The 17,914-nt window shown below is 42.6% G+C and overlaps 1 pseudogene; it reads right to left on the bottom strand.

Moving 5' to 3' along the window:
- Nucleotides 1-2,167: 2,167 nt before the first annotated feature.
- Nucleotides 2,168-17,405, bottom strand: LOC115838033 (annotated as a pseudogene).
- Nucleotides 17,406-17,914: the final 509 nt, after the last annotated feature.

Raw genomic sequence — 17,914 nt, 5'->3', positions numbered from 1 at the left:
CTAACATACAGTAGGTACTTACTGGTAGATGTTAACTGGATGGATGGATGGGTGGGTGGAAGGATAGAGAGGAATGGAGGAATGGAGAGGTGGGTGGATGGGTGGATGGGTAGACAAGTGGATGAATAGATGAATGGACAGATGGATGGATAGATGGGTGTCAAGAAGCTGCAGATTCCTTGGCCACAATAATTAGGAGTTTCCTCATATCCATGGGAAGCTCAACTACCAATGCCACAGCCATAGCCACAAACATCTCTCAGACACCACTAATCAATTAGTACTGCTAGTTGATTAATACTGACAAAGTAGTTAAAGTGGGTGCTGTGAAAACATTCAGGCAGTAGTTTAATTAGAATTTCAGCTTTGGCTGTTGACGGTGAAGCTTTCTCCCTGAGTTGCCCTGGGGAGGGGATTCTCCATTTCTGGTTTATAAGACCAGAGTATGGAATTGTACTACAAGGACATTCTCATTTAAGAAGTTTATTTTCAATTAGGGTAGTGAGTGGTATAAGGGTGAGAATGGTAGAGAAGTACATGATAGATGCTGTCTGTCTGATGGCAATGAAAGGATATTTGACTGGCTGCCCTCTGATTCATGTGAGTGTAAGCAGGTCAGCCACTAGGATTCAGAATAGGCATTGACTTAATAACTTATTATGCTTTGTTGTTTAGACATGTGAAGTACTGGAATAACTGCTAGAATGAGAATGGGATATACAAGGGCCAGTATGCCTCCTAATTTGTTAGGGATAGATCTTAAGATTGCATATGCAAACAAAAAGTACCGCTCTGGCTTAATGTGGGGTGGGGTATTGAGGGGGTTGGCTAAAGTGTAATTATCTGGGTCACTCAGGAGGTCGGGAAGGAGGAGGAGAAAAATTAAACCTAGAACATCTTTGGTTGTATATTGTCGGGGGGGAAGTGATTTTGTGGGGGTCTGATGAAACTCCTGAAGGGTTGTTAGATTCTGTTTCATGCAAGAATAAAAGGTGAACAGTTGCTAGAGCTGTAATGACAAAAGGTAAGATGAAATGGAAGGCAAAAAATCGTGTGAGGGTGGCTTTGTCAAATGAGAATCTGCCTCAGATTCATTGTACAAAGTCAATTCCAATATATGGGATGGCTGATAGTAAATTTGTAATTACTATAGCGCCTCAGAATAATATTTGGGCTCAGGGGAGCACATAGCCTATGAATGCTGTTGCTATAGTTGTGAATAGGAGAATAATGCCAATATTTCAGGTTTCTGGAAATAGTAATGACCCATAGTATAACCCTTGGCCAATGTGTAAGAAGAGGCAGATGAAAAATATTGAAGCGCCATTAGCATGAAAATAGCAGACCATTCATCCATAGTTTACCTCTCAGCTGATATGAGTGACTGAAGAGAAGGCAGTTGAGGTGTCTGATGAATAGTGCATGGCCAAAAATAATCCTGTGATGATCTGGAGAATTAGGCAGGCACCAAGAAGTGAGACAAAGTTTCATCATGTAGAAATGTTGGAGGCTGTGGGAAGATCAATGACTGAATAGTTAATAATTTGTATTAGCGGGTGTCTTTTGCGGGTATTGGTCATTAGTATTCTTATAGTTGAAGTACAATGATGGTTTTTCATATCATTAGGTCATGGTTATAGTCCATGTGGAATAATGGTATATGCTTTATTTTTATTAAATGTTCTCTTGGTTATAGAGTTTATAGGCTTTTCTTCGAAACCTTCTCCTATTTATGGAGGCCTAGGGCTAATTATTAGTGGTGCTGTGGGTTGTGGTATTGTGCTGAATTTTGGTGGGGCTTTCATGGGGTTAATAGTCTTTGATTTATTTGGGTGGTATGATGGTTGTTTTGGGTTATACTGCAGTGATGGCTATTGAGGAATACCCTGAAACATGAGGGTCAAGTATAGACATTTGAGGAGGTTTATTATTAGGATGATTTGGTTGATGTTGGTTCAGTGAATAGTTGAGTACAATGGGGTGGTGATCACAATTGATTTTAAAGTGTAGAGAGTTGGATAATTTTTGAGGGTGGGGGGTGGGGTTGTGTGAGGATTCTGTGGGCGTGGCTGCCTTCTACAATTATGGGTGTTGATTAGTGGTAGTTGCTAGTTGATCATTATTTGTTAGTATTTATGTTGCAATTGAAAATACTTTGGGTAATAGATTAGATAAGTAATAGTAGCATTAGAAGGGATGGGATAAAACAAGAGAGGAAGTAGAGTTTTATTAGGCCTTTTTGAGTAGATACAGTAATGGAGGCTGAAATTTAGATTTGTGAGATGGTCTTTGGTGTAGACTTTTCTAGTCAAATTAGGTCTAGTAGAAGTGAAGCCACATTTTGGTTTGTGAATAGGCTTGAGTGGGAGGTTGAATGGTTAATTGTGGCTGAATAAAAACCTAGTATATTGGAGAAGCTGAATGTCTGTAATGGGTACTTTTAGATTAAGCTCCATTGCTAGTAAGAGCCCTAAGGTGGTTACATCTAGGGCTTTGAGCTATAAGTGGAGTGGTATAATTGTTTGTGGGGATGAAGCAGGAATAGTACTGTTGGTGATGAGGAACCCAGCGAAGATACTGCTGATTGTTAGGCATTTAATTGAGTTAATTAGGAAGGGTTATTTTCGTTAATAATAATCAGAGTTGTGAAGTGAGGTTGTCCTATGAGAACGAAGAAAATAATACAGGTACTATAGACAGCTGTTAAGGAGGTGGCAATAAGAGCAATAGAAAGGGCTCAGGTGTTGGTGTATGATGTATTTGTGGTTTCAATAATAAGGTCTTTAGAGTTAAAGCCTGTGAGGAAAGGCATACCTGTAAGTGCAAGGCTACCAATAATAAGGGAGGAGGAAGTGAAGGGTAAAGTCTTGAATAGTCCTCCTGTTTTTTGGATGTCTTGTTCGTCATTGAGATTATGGCTGATGGAGCCTGAACATATAAATAATATAGCTTTAAAAATGGCGTGTGCGCAGATGTGAAGGAATGCTAGATGTGGTTGATTAATGCCAATTGTGACTATTATAAGGCCTAGCTGGCTTGAGGTGAAGAACGCTATATTTTTTTAATATCATTTTGTGTCAGAGCTCAGATTGCTGTAAATAAGGGGGTAATGGCCCCCAGACATAATGTAAAGTCTTGGATTGATAGATTATTTTCTATTACAGGGCAGAAGCGGATGAGCAGGAAAACTCCTGCTACAACTATAGTGCTGGAGTGGAGTAGGGCTGAGCAAGCACAACAGCTTGCTCAAATTCCCAGTGTTCACCTAAAAGGAATTCCAAATATTGGAAGAGAAATTTTAGAAGTCCAAACCTAAAAAAAATAGAAAATATGCCACTTTCTCATAACTGGCAACATTTTTTAGGGATAGTTCTGGTCAGGATCAATGTAATTGTTTTAATGAAATATTTTATTAACAGTGTTATTGAGAAATAACTCACATATGATTCCCCCACTTAAAGTACAGAGTTCAATGGGTTTATAATATATTCAAAGAATTGTGCAACTATCACCACAATGAATTTTGGAACATTTTCATCACCCCAAAAAGAAATCTTATTAGCAGTTACTTCCCATTTGTCCAGATCCTAGAAACCACTAATCCGCTTCCTGTTTCTATACATTCCCTATTCTGGACACTTCATGTAAATAGAATCATATGACATTTGGTCTTTCTTCAATTAGCGTGTGATGTTTTCATTCATCCATATTGCAGTATGTATTAGCACTGCCATTCTTTTTATTGCCAAATAATATTCAATTGTACAAATATATTACATATTGTTTATCCATTCATCAATTGATGAATGTTTGGATTGTTTCCACTTTTTGGTTATTATGAATAACGCTACTACAAACATTCATGCACAAGTTTTTGTGTGGACATATGTTTTCATTTCTGGTGGGTTATATATCTAAGAGTGGAATTGCTGGGTCATGTGGCAACTTTATGTTTAGTCTTTTGAAGTACTGCCAGACTATTTTCCAACGTGACTTTGCCATTTCACATTTCCATCAGCAAAGTATGAAGGTTCCAATTGCTCTACATTTTCATTCACACATGTTTTCCCCTGTTTTTTTGAACAGAAGGCAGCCTTGTAATATATGCAAAGTCTGACTACTGGGTCCTCCTGTTTCCCTTTACTTCTCTCTCTTTCCTAACCAGGTTTTATTTCAAGTATGCAGTGCCCTCCCTGGGCAGTATCCCTTCCCGCTCTCATATACTGTTGTGGCCTAAACTCTAAACCACTGATCCCTCCTTAATTCCCCAACCCTTATGATTTTTATTCAAAGACTTTGAGGAGCATCACATTCAAGAAGCATAGGTAAGCAAACCAAAACAATTTCAATATAACTCAAGTTCTTTACATGACTTCTCAACACTGAGGAAAGTGTTGGGGTAGACATGTAACAAAGTACCCCCATTTTTCTAAGAAAAAGAAAATGTTGGGTTTTAAAAATATTTTTTCTTTTTTCTCCATTTTTCCCTGTTCCCCACTTCCTACTTAGCCCTTTAGTAATACAATTATAATCTTTTACCTCCCTTTCACCAGACACTCTCTACAGAGCAAGTTCATCTAATTATGTGCTTAGAAGCTCCAGAGTGGAGCTCTCACTCACCTGGAGGTTGCCTCGAGAGATGATAGTCAATCTACAATGCAAAATATGCCTGCTATGAAATTATTTCCTACTTGGAGAGTTTCAGCCACCTTTACAACCTAGTTCTGCCCACAAGGACACCAATGGTCACCAGCTTGATCACCTGGTAGATAAGGCACTAAAGCAAGTTTTGTGGACCCTCACCTGATGCTTCCTCTGCTGCTTGTCATTCATGCTACAACCCCTTTTAAAAGTGCCTGCTTTCTGCTCCAAAAGCAAAGTGTTACCCTTAAGGCAGGAAGCCTGTACTTCTTCCCCCTAAGCTAGCTTTGGAATAAAAATGTCACTTTCTTTATACCAGACCTCACTCTTGTTAATTAGACTCTGCAAATAGTAAGCAACTGAACCTGTGTTTCAGTTACAGACACATAGGTAGGTGGCCTAAATCCCTTTCAAAGAAGGACTGACTTCCCAGCTGGGGGTGGGTGAGATGGGGTGTGCAGTGAGCTACTTCAGAGGCCTCTTCCTTTCCAGAGCAGCTCACGTTCTATGATGAAGCCCATTGAAGGTGTATAAGCACATTCATTCCGGCTTGGCACAGAACACTCTCTCTATAGCTCCCTGCCAAATTGGCCAAGGCTACTTTCCGCCTGCACTGCAGTTCAACTTCTTTCTTTGCCCAATCCTTGCCTTCTTCCCTTCACAGGTGTTGATTCTTAATCAATACCTTGCACTTCAAACTTCATCTCAGCATTTGCTTCCAGAGAATCCAAGCTATGCGAGTTGGTACCAGGAGTGGCCCAAGAAAACAGGAAATAAGATAAGGTTGTTGAGCAGTTATCAGTTGCCTCTGGGTGGCCATGAGGACTGGTAGCAGGAGGAACACAGATAGCCCTGGGGCAAGGTGGCAGTCCAGTTGTTAAAACTTTGTGAATTTGGAAGGTGTACTGATGGAAGGGAATGGACAAGCTGGAGTGATTTTGGGCATATGAGGTGTATGGAGAAAAGAGCAGCTGCAAGGATAAGGGTATTGGATGGTGACTGCTAAGTGCCAGTGATCCCGTACAGAAACATAATGAACATTTAAGGGCTGATCAATAAGCTTTTGTAAGCCAGGTGTGAAAGCCAGAGGGCCTCTGTATATGCATACAAAGAAGCTCTCATTTCCTCAAGAAGGGTGGAAAAGCCAAGGAACAAGTTCAGGAAGGTTAATTCTCCAGACTCCTCTGAACTTACAGAGCCCATTGACTACAGATGCTGCTCAAGTACATTATGTGAAAGGAAAATAAAATCTTGGGACCCCAAATTCACTGTGCCAAATGGAAAGTTAAGCTTACGAACAGAGTCACATAAAAACTGCTTTACTTTTGTTCCCAGATAGCTGTAATTTCACATGCTTACTTTCTTTTATATAAAATGTAGATCTACTAAGCACAAGACCAATGCATAATTGACTTTTCCCTCCACTTTTTCCTTTGCACATATAAAATGTAGATTCACTGAGTGCTAATTAGAGCCTCAGAAGAATGTCACCACTTGCCTCATTGCCTACTCACTCCCCTCCTTTTTTCTTTTCCTTCTTCCCCTCCTGCTCACTCTTTCCCCTTTAAATATTGAAGTCCTCAAAACCTTCTTTGGAAAAAGCACAGGAGACAGGATTCTACTGTGACTTGTGTCTCTTTTTCCTGGGCACATCCTAAACTTTGCCAGAATAAACCTCTAAATCAATTCAGTTGCCTCAGTCACTTTTTGGTTTACAATTATGAAAGTACCTTTCATCCTCCCACCCCAGAAGACAATTCAGAAGCCTCTTCCTCTTCTTCATGTGACATTTACTCTGATAACTGCAATGGGAAAAGGGGAATATCTAGATATTTTGCAGACTGCTGGAAACAAAATCTGAGTAGACATTGATACCTAGAGACCTGAAGCATCACCATAACACTCTTGTTACAGTGAAGGTATATGGGAACTAGGTAATAAATACAATTTTAACCAAGTTCTGGCTTAATGGTCTACTGTGTCTGTGAACTAGTCTGTGATCAGTTCCGCTGTCACCAACTGTACAACTAAAATGGACATAATTGACAGTTGGTGCAACTCCCACATAGAGCTCTTGGTCTGTGAGGTAAGAGTAGGCTATCATAGCAGGAAAGATGAAGTAAAAGACTCTGAACCTCTCCTGCGCTCCCCCCACACCCTAACACAGTGATATTGTGAGAAAAAGCAGAGATCGATGCCAATCTTCAGGATCAAAAAGATGTAGACATGGTGATTCCTAAAATATCCCCCTTTAATTTGCCAATCTAGGCCCTGAGAAACCAAATTGATCTTGGGGGATTACTATAAATCCAGAGTCAGCAAGCTTTTTTCATAAAGGGCCAGATGGTAAATATCTTAAATTTTGCAAGCCATAGAGTTTCCTGTTGCAACTATTAAATTCTGTTGTAGCGTTGTATTAGGGTTTTCTAGTGGGACAGAACTAATGGAATATATATATATATATATCTATATATAGATAGATATAGACCTATATAATATATATATTTTCCATTAGTTCTCTCTCTATATATAGATATATAGATATATTCCTATATATATAGGCCAGTCTCTGTTTTCAAATTTTTCTGCTTGCTTATATTCTAGCTGTGCTGGCAGATGATCAGATGGTGCCCACCCAGATTAAGGGTGAGTCTGCCTTTCCCAGCCCACTGACTCAAATGTGAATGTCCTTTGGCAACACCCTCACAGACACATCCAAGATCAATACTTTGTATCCCTCAATCCAATCAAGTTGGCACTCAGTATTAACCATCACAAGAATGGATAATTTGTAAATGTGGTTGTGTTTTTTTGTTGTTGTTTTTTGTTTTGTTTTTTTGAGATGGACTTTGGCTCTTGTTGCCCAGGCTGGAGTGCAATGGCGCAGTCTTGGCTCACTGCAACCTCCACCTCACAGGTTCAAGCAATTCTCCTGCCTCAGCCTCCTGAGTAGCAAGGATTACAGGCATGCACCATCACATCTGGCTCATTTTGTATTTTTAATAGAGACAGGGTTTCTCCATGTTGGTCAGGCTGGTCTCGAACTCCAGACCTCAGGCGATCCACCCGCCGCAGCCTCCCAAAGTGCTGGGATTACAGGCATGAGCCACTGCACCCAGCCTGTGGCTGTGTTCTAATAAAATTTTGCTTACAAAAATGGGTAGAGGACTGGACTTGGCCTTCAGGCTTGAGTTTGCTGACTCCTGCTATAGACTACAACAAACATAACTAAGTAGTGTCACCAGTTATAGCCACTAGGCAATATATAGTACTATGGTTTGACTGTGTTTCCCAAATTTCATATGTTGGAAACTTAATCTTCAAATTCATATGTTGATTGGAGGTGGATCCTTTGGGAGATAATTAGGATTAAAGTTTATCAGGGTAGGGCCCTCATGATGGGCCTTCTAAGAAGAGGAAGAGAGGCCTGAGCTGGCATGCATGCTCTTGCCCTCACTATGTGATGCCTTCAGTCATATTGTAACCCAGCAAGAAGGTCCTCACCAGATGCCAGTGCCATGCTCTTGGATTTCCCAGTCTCCAAAACCATAATAAATAAATTTATTTTATTTATAAATTACTCAGTCTTAGGTATTCAGTTATATCAACAGAAAATGGAGTAAAATATATGATATCTTTGCTAGATAAAGTATATGGCATTAGATATATGGCATGTGGTCACTGATTTGATGAATACATTCCTTTTTATCACAGTCAAGAAAGGGAATTAGAAATGATTCACATTCACATCGGATGGGCAATAATATATATTTTTCAGTTTTGCTCCAGAGCTGTGTAAATGTCTTCCCTCTATCATGATGTACTATGAAGAGATCTGGCCTACTGTGCTCATGAACCACCCTGTGATTAGCTCCCCTGTCACCAACTGAACAACTCAGATGGACATAATTGGCAGTTGGCACTACTCCCACACAGAGCTCTTAGTTTTGTTCTGTGACATTCCACATAACAAGATATTAACTTATTACATGAGGCATTATATTGACAGGAACAAATGAGCAAAAGGTGACTAGCATGCTGGAGGCTGGTAAGACATGGGTGGTGGAAGACAAACTCTTTGAGTATACAGGAGCCAGCTATATCCATTAAAATGTTATGGTCCAGTGGTCAGGGGCATGTGGGCACCTCCTCCTAAGGAAAAGACAAATTACTGCATGTTTTACTTCTGACCACAAAGAAAGACACACTATGCCTGGTGGATCTCTTTGGGAACTGGAGGCATCATATTCTATGGCTAGACATATTTCTACAGTTCATATACTGAAAGAGGTGAAAAGCTGCTGGATTTGAGAGCTGCAAAACAGGAAAGGGGTCTGCAGCAGGTCCAGGCTGCAATGCATGCAACCCTCCTGCATGAGTTACATGAGTCAGCAGATCCCATGGTGTTGCAAGTATCAGTGATGGGAAAAAAGACCACGTGGAGTTTGTGGCAAGCCCCAGTGGAAGAATCACAATATAGATCCTGGGGTTCAGGAGCAAGGCCATGCCTTTTGAAAAACAACTTTCGGTATGCTCCTGGGTCCTGGTACAGACAGAATGTCTTACCATAGGACGGAAAGTGACCAGACTTCTAGAATTGCCAGTTGTAAGTTGGGTCCTGTCAGACTCACCAAGACATGGTATTAGACTGGCCCCACAACAGTTCTTCACAAAATGAAGAGGTATATCCAAGAATGAGCATAAACAGGACCAGAAAGCACAAACAAGCAGCATGAGAGGGAAGACAGACCCCCATGGCACCCACCACTCCTACACCAGCTTGCCTTCTTCAGCTCACACTTGTGGCTGCAGGTGTGATTCTGTGCAACTAACTGAAGGAGAAAGCCCAAGCTTGGGTTACGGATGGGTCAGTATGTGCGTGCAATTTGAAAACAGACAGCAGCTGCCCTTCAGCTCCACTCAGGGTGGCCTTGAAAGACAGTGGCAAAGGAAAATCCTCCCCATGGACAGAACTTTGGGTACATTTGGCCATCCACTTTGTGTGGTAAGAGAAATGGCTCAAGGGTAGAGTCTTTTTTTTTTTTTTTTTTTTAAGACAGAGTCTCACGCTGTTGCCCGGGCTGGAGTGTAGTGGCGTGATCTCCGCCTCCTGGGTTCAACAGATTACCCTGCCTCGGCCTCCTGAGTAGCTGGGATTACAGGCACCTGCAACCACACCTGGCTAATTTTTGTATTTTTAGTAGAGACAGGGTTTTGCTGGGCAGGCTGGTCTCAAACTCCTGACCTTAAGTGATCTGCCTGCCTTAGCCTCCCAAAGTGCTGGGATTATAGGCATGAACCACTACACCTGGCCCGGTAGAATCTTTATGAATTTACAGATGGCATCAGATGGGCCAGCCAGCTGGTCAGAGACCTGGACAGAAAATAATTAGAAAATCAGACAGAAAGAGGTTTAGGGGGAGCATATGTTTAGACAAACGGGGACAAAGTGTGCAGGTGTTTGTATCAAATGTTACCATCCACCAGACAGTGTCCATTAGAGAAGAGGCAATAACACCCAAGTAGAAAAAATGCCCAGGCTAGCCTCTGTCATCAGCTATCCTGTTGCTGGCACATGGATGAAGTGGCCACAGTGGCAAAGATGGAGACAATACCTGGGCAGCGCCATGGACTTTCCCTTACCAAGACTGATCTGCTGATGGCTTCTTCTTTGAGTAGAAAGGGAAATGGCCTAAGGCTAACTATCACCATTGCTGAATGTCCATTAATAGAGACCAGCATGGAGCCCTTGACATGGTATAATTCCCTAAAGAGACCAACTGGCCAGTGTGGCAGCAATGTGACTACACTGGGCCCCGTCAATCCTAGAAAAGCAGCAGTTCAGGAATATACACACTCTGGGCACTGATTTGAATTTCTTACCTGCAAGCCTCAGCCAACACTATTGTCCAGGGGCTTACAGTGTGCTTGACCCAATGGTATGAGACCCAATGGCATCAGACCATGGGGCCCCCTGCAGAGCAAAGGAGAAGTAGGCTGGGCCCACAATCCTGGATCCACTGGTTGCAGCACATACCACACCTCCCAGAAGCTGCCAGCCTGAGGGAGCATGGAAACAGCCCACAGAGGGCACAGCTGAAGCACCAGGGCCATGGCATTCCTCTAAAAGGATGGGGTGCCAATCTCTAGGATGCAAGGTATTCACTGAATGAAAGCCCATTGTGTGCTCTAAGAGAAAGGACAGATAGGATCAGAAGCAAGGGTGAATCGGGGGTGGGCCACCCACCATCCCTCTCAGCAGCCCAGCCACTGAGAGACTTTGTGTTTGTTTAGTTCTGGGCTCTGCAGGGTTAGAAAACCTGGCACTCAAAGGAGACACACTTTTTTGTCAGGGGACATAACAAGAGTCCCTTGAATTATAAACTATGGCTTCCACCTGGGCAGCTTGGGCTCCTCGTGTCCAGGACCAACAGGAAGAGAACTTACCACCTTGGCAGGAGTGATTGTGGCTGACCATTGGAAGGAGGCAGGCCTGCTGTTACACAATGGGAATGGGACAGGAAGGTCTATGGGTGGAACCCAATTGTGACTGTAAACAGGCAAGTGTAGCAACGCTGGCCTGCAAAGGGCATGGTGACCAGGTGCTTAGGCCTCTTCGGGATAAAGGTCTGGGTTACAGCACTAGGTAAGCTCCTGAGTCCAGCAGGGGTGGTAGCTGAGGGTGAGGGGAATTTAGAAGAGAGAGTGAAGATGGAGCCAGTGAATATTATTTACAGCCTGAGACCATCTGCAGCAGCACCTCCTTCTTCCACGTTTCCTCTGAGGAATAGAAGCCCACAGAGCAATGGACAAATTGTGCCACAAGTGGGCTGGGAAATGTAAATCTGAGCCCTGGCTTGAGAGAATGTGTTAGTCAGAGACATGCCTACCCTCGTTTCAGCCTTGAGAGTGCAGTGTGCAGACAGCCTTCAGCCATCAGGTCGTCAGTGTCTGTCTCAACTTTGCAGAGGCCCCTTTGGCCAAGGTCACACTCTTCCCGGGGAGCCCACATCTGGAGATTGAGTAAGGCAGGAGTGTAAAGGCCTGGGCCTTCTAGCCTGCTGGGCTCCCCCTTATCCTCCCACCCCTGTCTGTGAGCGGCAGACTCCCTCCAGGGCCAGGGCTCCACACCAGACTGCAGTTCTTCCTTCTGTTTCCTCCCTCTCCCTCCCAGCCATCACTAACCAATCACTTGCAACCCAAACACCACCGTAGTGTCGGCTTCTGGGGAACTCAACCCTAAATAAGAAGTATATGAACCACAGCAATAATTCTTTTTTTTTTTATTTTTATTTTTATTTTTATTATACTTTAGGGTTTTAGGGTACATGTGCACAATGTGCAGGTTTGTTACATATGTATCCATGTGCCATGTTGATTTCCTGCACCCATTAACTCGTCATTTAGCATTAGGTGTATCTCCTAATGCTGTCCCTCCCCCCTCCCCCCACCCCACAACAGTCCCCGGAGTGTGATGTTCCCCTTCCTGTGTCCATGAGTTCTCATTGTTCAATTCCCACCTATGAGAGAGAACATGCGGTGTTTGGTTTTTTGTCCTTGCGATAGTTTACTGAGAATGATGTTTTCCAGTTTCATCCATGTCCCTACAAAGGACATGAACTCATCATTTTTTATGGCTGCATAGTATTCCATGGTGTATATGTGCCACAGCAATAATTCTTTGGAGTCCCTTTTTCTCCCCTCTCCCATCAACTTCCTTCCTAAATTTTAACTGCTCCAGTCTTCTCCTTTTAGGGATTCCTCAAAGTACTCTGACATTTCTCTCAGGCTGCATTATTGAAAGTGAGTCCTTACATTTCACACCCACCTGGCAGAGAATCATGACAGAGCTCTGCCCCCACCCCTTTTGTATTTCGTCTTCCACATTCACTGCCGATCCCCTGCAAAGGGGAAGCTGTGGATGCTCATAAGTTATTTTGTTGTAGTCACACATATCCCACAAGTGTAAATTATTGCCAAGGGTCTAATGAAGTATACCCCCACAGGTATTTGCATATTTTTTTTAGAGACAAGGTCTCTCTGTTGCCCAGGCTAGAGTGTGATCATGGTTCACTGCAGCCTTGACCTCCCAGGCTCAAGCAATCCTCCCATCTCGGCCTCTTCAGTAGCTGGGATTACAGGTGCGCACCACCATGCCTGACTAATGTTTTATTTTTTGTAGAGACAAGTTCTTGCTATGTTGCCTAGGCTGGTCTTGACCTCTTAGCCTCAATTAACCCTCCTGTCTCAGCCTCTGTATTTGCATTTTTTAAAAAAGTTGTTAATCTAAAGAATGCCTCTCTAGCAGACTTTTACACACAATAAAGTGATAACAAGGTTGCTCCTTCCCTCTATTATTCCAAACACTCCTGTTTCTTTGCCTGCCGCTTGGCTTCCTCAAATACCAAAGAGCATTAAAACAACAAAAATAACAAATGACTGAGTCCTTGTTAAATGCTGGTCCTTGAGCTGGGCCTGTTACATTCCTCCAAACCTCTCGCCAACTTCATTTTAGATAAATGGCTGAGGCTTGGAGAGCCCGGCTCCCAAGGGCACACGGCTCAGAAGTGGCAGAGTGAGAATATCCACTCAGCTGTTTTGACTCCAAGTGCCCAGTCCACTGAAAGAGAAGGAAAGCCACTACCAGCTGGGCCCAGATGCAGGCTGCCATTAGGAACGGCTCAATAGCGCACCGCAGAAATCATTACACACTTAATTGCTGAATAATGATCAAAGGCATCATTCACCAGTTAGGGCCTGAAAAATATGCTGGACTGCAAAGAAAATATTCAGTGGGATGTTCTTGGATCAATAGGAGAATTTCCAAATTTTTAATTTTCTTACACAAGCTTTAAAGCAACAGTGAAGCCCTCTGCATGTGTGAGTGCTGTGAGCTGGAAAAAGGGATCTCCATTTGGGGATGGGGTTAAGGGGCGGTGGACAGCTGCTATTTACTAAATGTTAGTGACTGTCGGTTGTTTTAGATGTGTACTCAGGGGTAATGACAGGGATGCAATGGCCTCAGCCCCAGTGAAGTGGCAGTTTGGTTCCGGGAATGAAAGCTGATGAAGGCAAAGCACCTGTGATCCACCTCCCCTCTAATGTAACATTGCCATTATTTGTGAATTCCAGTCCCTCTGGTGGTAGCAGTTTTAGGAACCTGTGGGAAGTGACATTTCAGTTGTTCACACAACTATCTCAGCAAGTAAACCTCCCTGGAATGTCCTTTGTGAAAGTGGCAGAGATTTAAGGACAGGGTAGCGTGGTTGTGACCCTGGGGATATTCAAAATATTCTAACTCTTATGGTCCACTGTAAATTCCGCAGTTCCCCAAAGAGGCCACGCAGAAGTGACTCCTGGAGGCAGACAGCAGGAAGCTGCCACTTTGTGGTGGCCAGGTGGGCAGGGGGCAAATTTCCCTACAGTGTGACAACCCCTCCGTGCCCCCACCAGGAGTGCCAGTATCTGCGACTGGTCTGGAAGCAGTGGTGAGGGTGCAAGGTAGAGGGAGGAGAGGGTACCCATAGGACAACCTCAGGTGTAGCAATGAGTGCAAATGACATTTTGGAGATCTGCAACAGATGATTGTGATATGAATCTATCTGTGGTTTCTATCATCAAAAGCACTGCTAAAGTCTTCCATGATTTACTGTCTCCATTCATAAAGGAAGGAAATGCTAATTTTCAGTTTGTTCATGAAAATAAAGATGTCATTTTTCCCCTCTCATTCACAATCACAGACTCCTTGAATTCTAACCATGGACCCCTTCGGGGAGGGTGTAGGGACCTCAGGCTATGAAATCCTAGTTGAGACTGTAGCATAGAACCAGCCACTTGTTTGTCACGTTGTTCTCTAGGACTGGAGTTCATTGAAGTCCTGAGTTGTGTACACCAGCAACTAATGTCTATTATTTACCTAAATGCATATCATCCCATGTGTTCCTCGGAGGATAAGGGGGGGGCACACAAGTGTCCTGGTTTTCATCATAGCACAAATCATGTCCCAATTTCTGAGGAAACAGAAAACTCTTCCTATTGTGTAAATCCCCTGGGAACCTCAGGTTGCCCTAGGGACCATGGAATTGAATTGCAGACACCATGGATCCAGGCACTCAGTGAAGTGGCAGCTCCTTGTGGCAGTGTGTAAGTCTGGGAGCAGTCACCAACTCCCTTGGGCATGGTAGAGCCAGAAGAGAAGAGTGACTCTAATAGAATCCATCTGCTTTGGCATCGACCGCACATGTCAGGGAGAAGAATGGCTGGCATCTGATCCTTGACTTTGTTTGTAAGAGTTGTACATTCTTACAGGTCACTTAATTTCTAATTATCTCCTGGTAGAGCGTAGGACTGAAAACAGATTATTTTTCAGATGTGGACCTTTAAATAAAAATATGTAGTAGATTTTGACGATGGCATGAGTGGAGTAAACTGGCACTAACACTTTTGAAATATAAAGTGAAACTCAAATTTGGTCGTTACCATTTACTGTATTTAAATTGCAGCTATTATTTCATGGAAGGAAAAAGTAGACAGCTTCCACCTGGGACATCAAATAATGTTGCTCTGAACAAATGTCAAACAAGAATTTTGGCATAGTCGCCAATAAACACTCAGACACTTTTCTTGGCTCTTGCTAAGTCCTTCTGAAACTCCAGAAGTAGTAGTAGCTGAAGGCAATGGAAAACACATGCCCAGGCCTTGACCTCTATGCTTCATTCCTTCAGTGTTTCATTCCTTGACCTCAAGCTTGCTCCGAAATTACCTGCACAATATAGCTCCCCTTTAGGCTGTTTATTTCACTGTTTCATTCTCTCGGCAGTGAGGTGTTGAAAATATTCCTAACAGTGTGGCATTCAAGAGTACAAACCCCACTGGGACTTCCATACTCTGTAGACTCTGTATAAACGTATTAACAATAGCACCTAGGAGCCCATAATTGGCTTTGTGTGAGCTGTGGCTTTGCCTAAAGACTTGCTGACCACCATTGTCTGTCCAGCAACTCCCAACAGTGGAACAAGGATAAGTCCCTTCATTTCTATTCAAAAACCTGCAAAATAAAACAGATCTGAATCTTTGGGGGCTAATGAGATTTTGGAGCCTATTATTCCACACTTAATCCCTGCCTAAATCATGTTTCTCCTTATACCTTGTCAATACTCTTGCCAAACTCAAAGTCTATAAAAAAAGGAGAGAAATGAACCTGAAGTAACATGACATCAGCATGCAATATGCAGAGAAGTAGGCTGGGAGAGAAACTGGTAATTATGTTCAGGCTTAGTGATGATTAAGATGATAATGATGATAATAATAGCATATTTATCAAGTGCCTGGTATAGGCTGGAAACTATATTATTTCTGGGCTCTCTATATTATCTCATTGGTCTATATGTCTGTCTTTACACCAGCACCATGCTGCTTTGATTACTGTAGCTTTGTGATACGCTTTGAAATCAGGAAGTACGAGATTTCCAACCTTGTTCTTTTTCAAGATTGTTTTGGTGATTCGAGTCTCTTGAGAGTCCATATGAATTTTAGGATAGATTTTTCTATTTCTGCAAAAAAATGCTGTTGGGATTTTCATAGGGGTTATGTTGTGGAAACTATGTTATACACTTTGAAAGATATCCAATCTATTTCTTATGACAGCCTATGACATAGATACTGTTATTTTTTCCAAAATACACATAAGGAAACTGAGGCACACAGATGTTAAGTAACTTGCCCAAGGGTACACAGTGAGCTAGAGAACTAGGTTTGCACCTAGGCAGTCAGATTCCAAATACCATCTACTTAACCATGATCCTGCACAGGCTTCTGACTGATGATTTCAGAAATCTAAAAACTTTCTGCTCTTCTACTGTACAAGGGTGCATAAAGCAGATGCAGCTAGTTGTTCAACAATATCCATCCTCTCTTTAATAATAAAAGTACTGAACTTGGGTTGGCCATATAACCACCCAGCTGGTGACCACATGTCCTAGCATACTCTGCAGTTAAGGATGGCTGTGTGATTAAGTTCTGTCCAATGGAGTGTGAGCAGAAGTGACTTGTGCACTTCCGTGATGTGCACCTATAAAGAAACTGGCATGCACTCCTGTGGCTCCTTCCCCATGTCCAGTGATTGGGTTGGAAGTCCTATGCAGTGATGGCCTGGCAGCCCTACTGCCGTGGACTATCAAGACTGCGATGGAAAATACAAATAGACTCTTGGTTAAGTCATGTGTCCTTGGGCCTTTTTGTTACAGCAGCTTAGCCTAAAACTGATTCATTTTGTGGCAATTCTAATTCTATTAGAATTAGATTTGGGGGGAAGATTCACTTGGAATTTTTCCATTGGGAATTCAGCATAATGAGGTTTTCAAACACTTATCCAAAAATAGAATATCACTTTGTGTATATACCATTCAATGCTTGCTGGTATTTGCTTTTTTAATTTTCTTGGTGATTTTTAGGTTATACTTTCCAATCTATTAATAGTATCTTTTTATAAAGACATTGGCACTGAGTTGTGGAAATCAGGGCATGTGCTTTGAATTTCTTTCCCAGTAGTAGTAATGAATGTTCATCTGTCTACATTTTTCTTTTACCTGTTCCTATGATCATCTGCTTTTGTTGGTGGGAGTGCCTGTCTGGAGCTGGGGATTTGGCCCCAGTATTGAGTACAGGGCCTGGCCAACTAGATTACTGCAGCAGCAAGATCATGGTTGGGCTGGAAACACCACCTCCAACAGCTCTGACAAACTGCTACTTCTACATATCGGCATGGTCGATGTGCTTCACACAGAATGCACACTAGGTCCATGAATAAAGCTCAGACTTTATTCATATTGGTGACATCAGAAACTCTCCCAGTGACTCACACATTGCAGAAGTTGGAGAGATCGTTCCTCAAATTCATTGCCCAGGTGTAAAGTCATGTGATATTAGAGTCATCCTTAGGAAGAATATGTTTGGTGCAGTTCATGTGAATATAGACTTTTTAAAACTTTTTTATCAGGAAAATTTTCAAACACATTCATCAGTAAAGAGATAGGTGTGATGAGTATTCATGTCCATGAATATCTTCATATAGATGAAACCAAGTTAAAAAGAACATCAAGAGCTTTGAAGAGGAAAAGAATTTGAGAAAGGGCAGACAAAGGAGGGTGTGATACAAGAAAGGGGCTGTGCTCAGTCGAAGGCTCTTTGTAAGGTGGATGACAAGGGCCACCGCTTAGCTTGCCTGCAACGCCCCTAATACTGCCCACAGGACTTAAGGATGAATTAATCATAA

The sequence above is a fragment of the Nomascus leucogenys genome, chromosome 13, assembly GCF_006542625.1.
Source record: "Nomascus leucogenys isolate Asia chromosome 13, Asia_NLE_v1, whole genome shotgun sequence".
In the NCBI taxonomy this organism is placed as follows: Eukaryota; Metazoa; Chordata; class Mammalia; order Primates; family Hylobatidae; genus Nomascus; species Nomascus leucogenys.
This window is presented reverse-complemented; position numbering and strand designations above follow the sequence as displayed.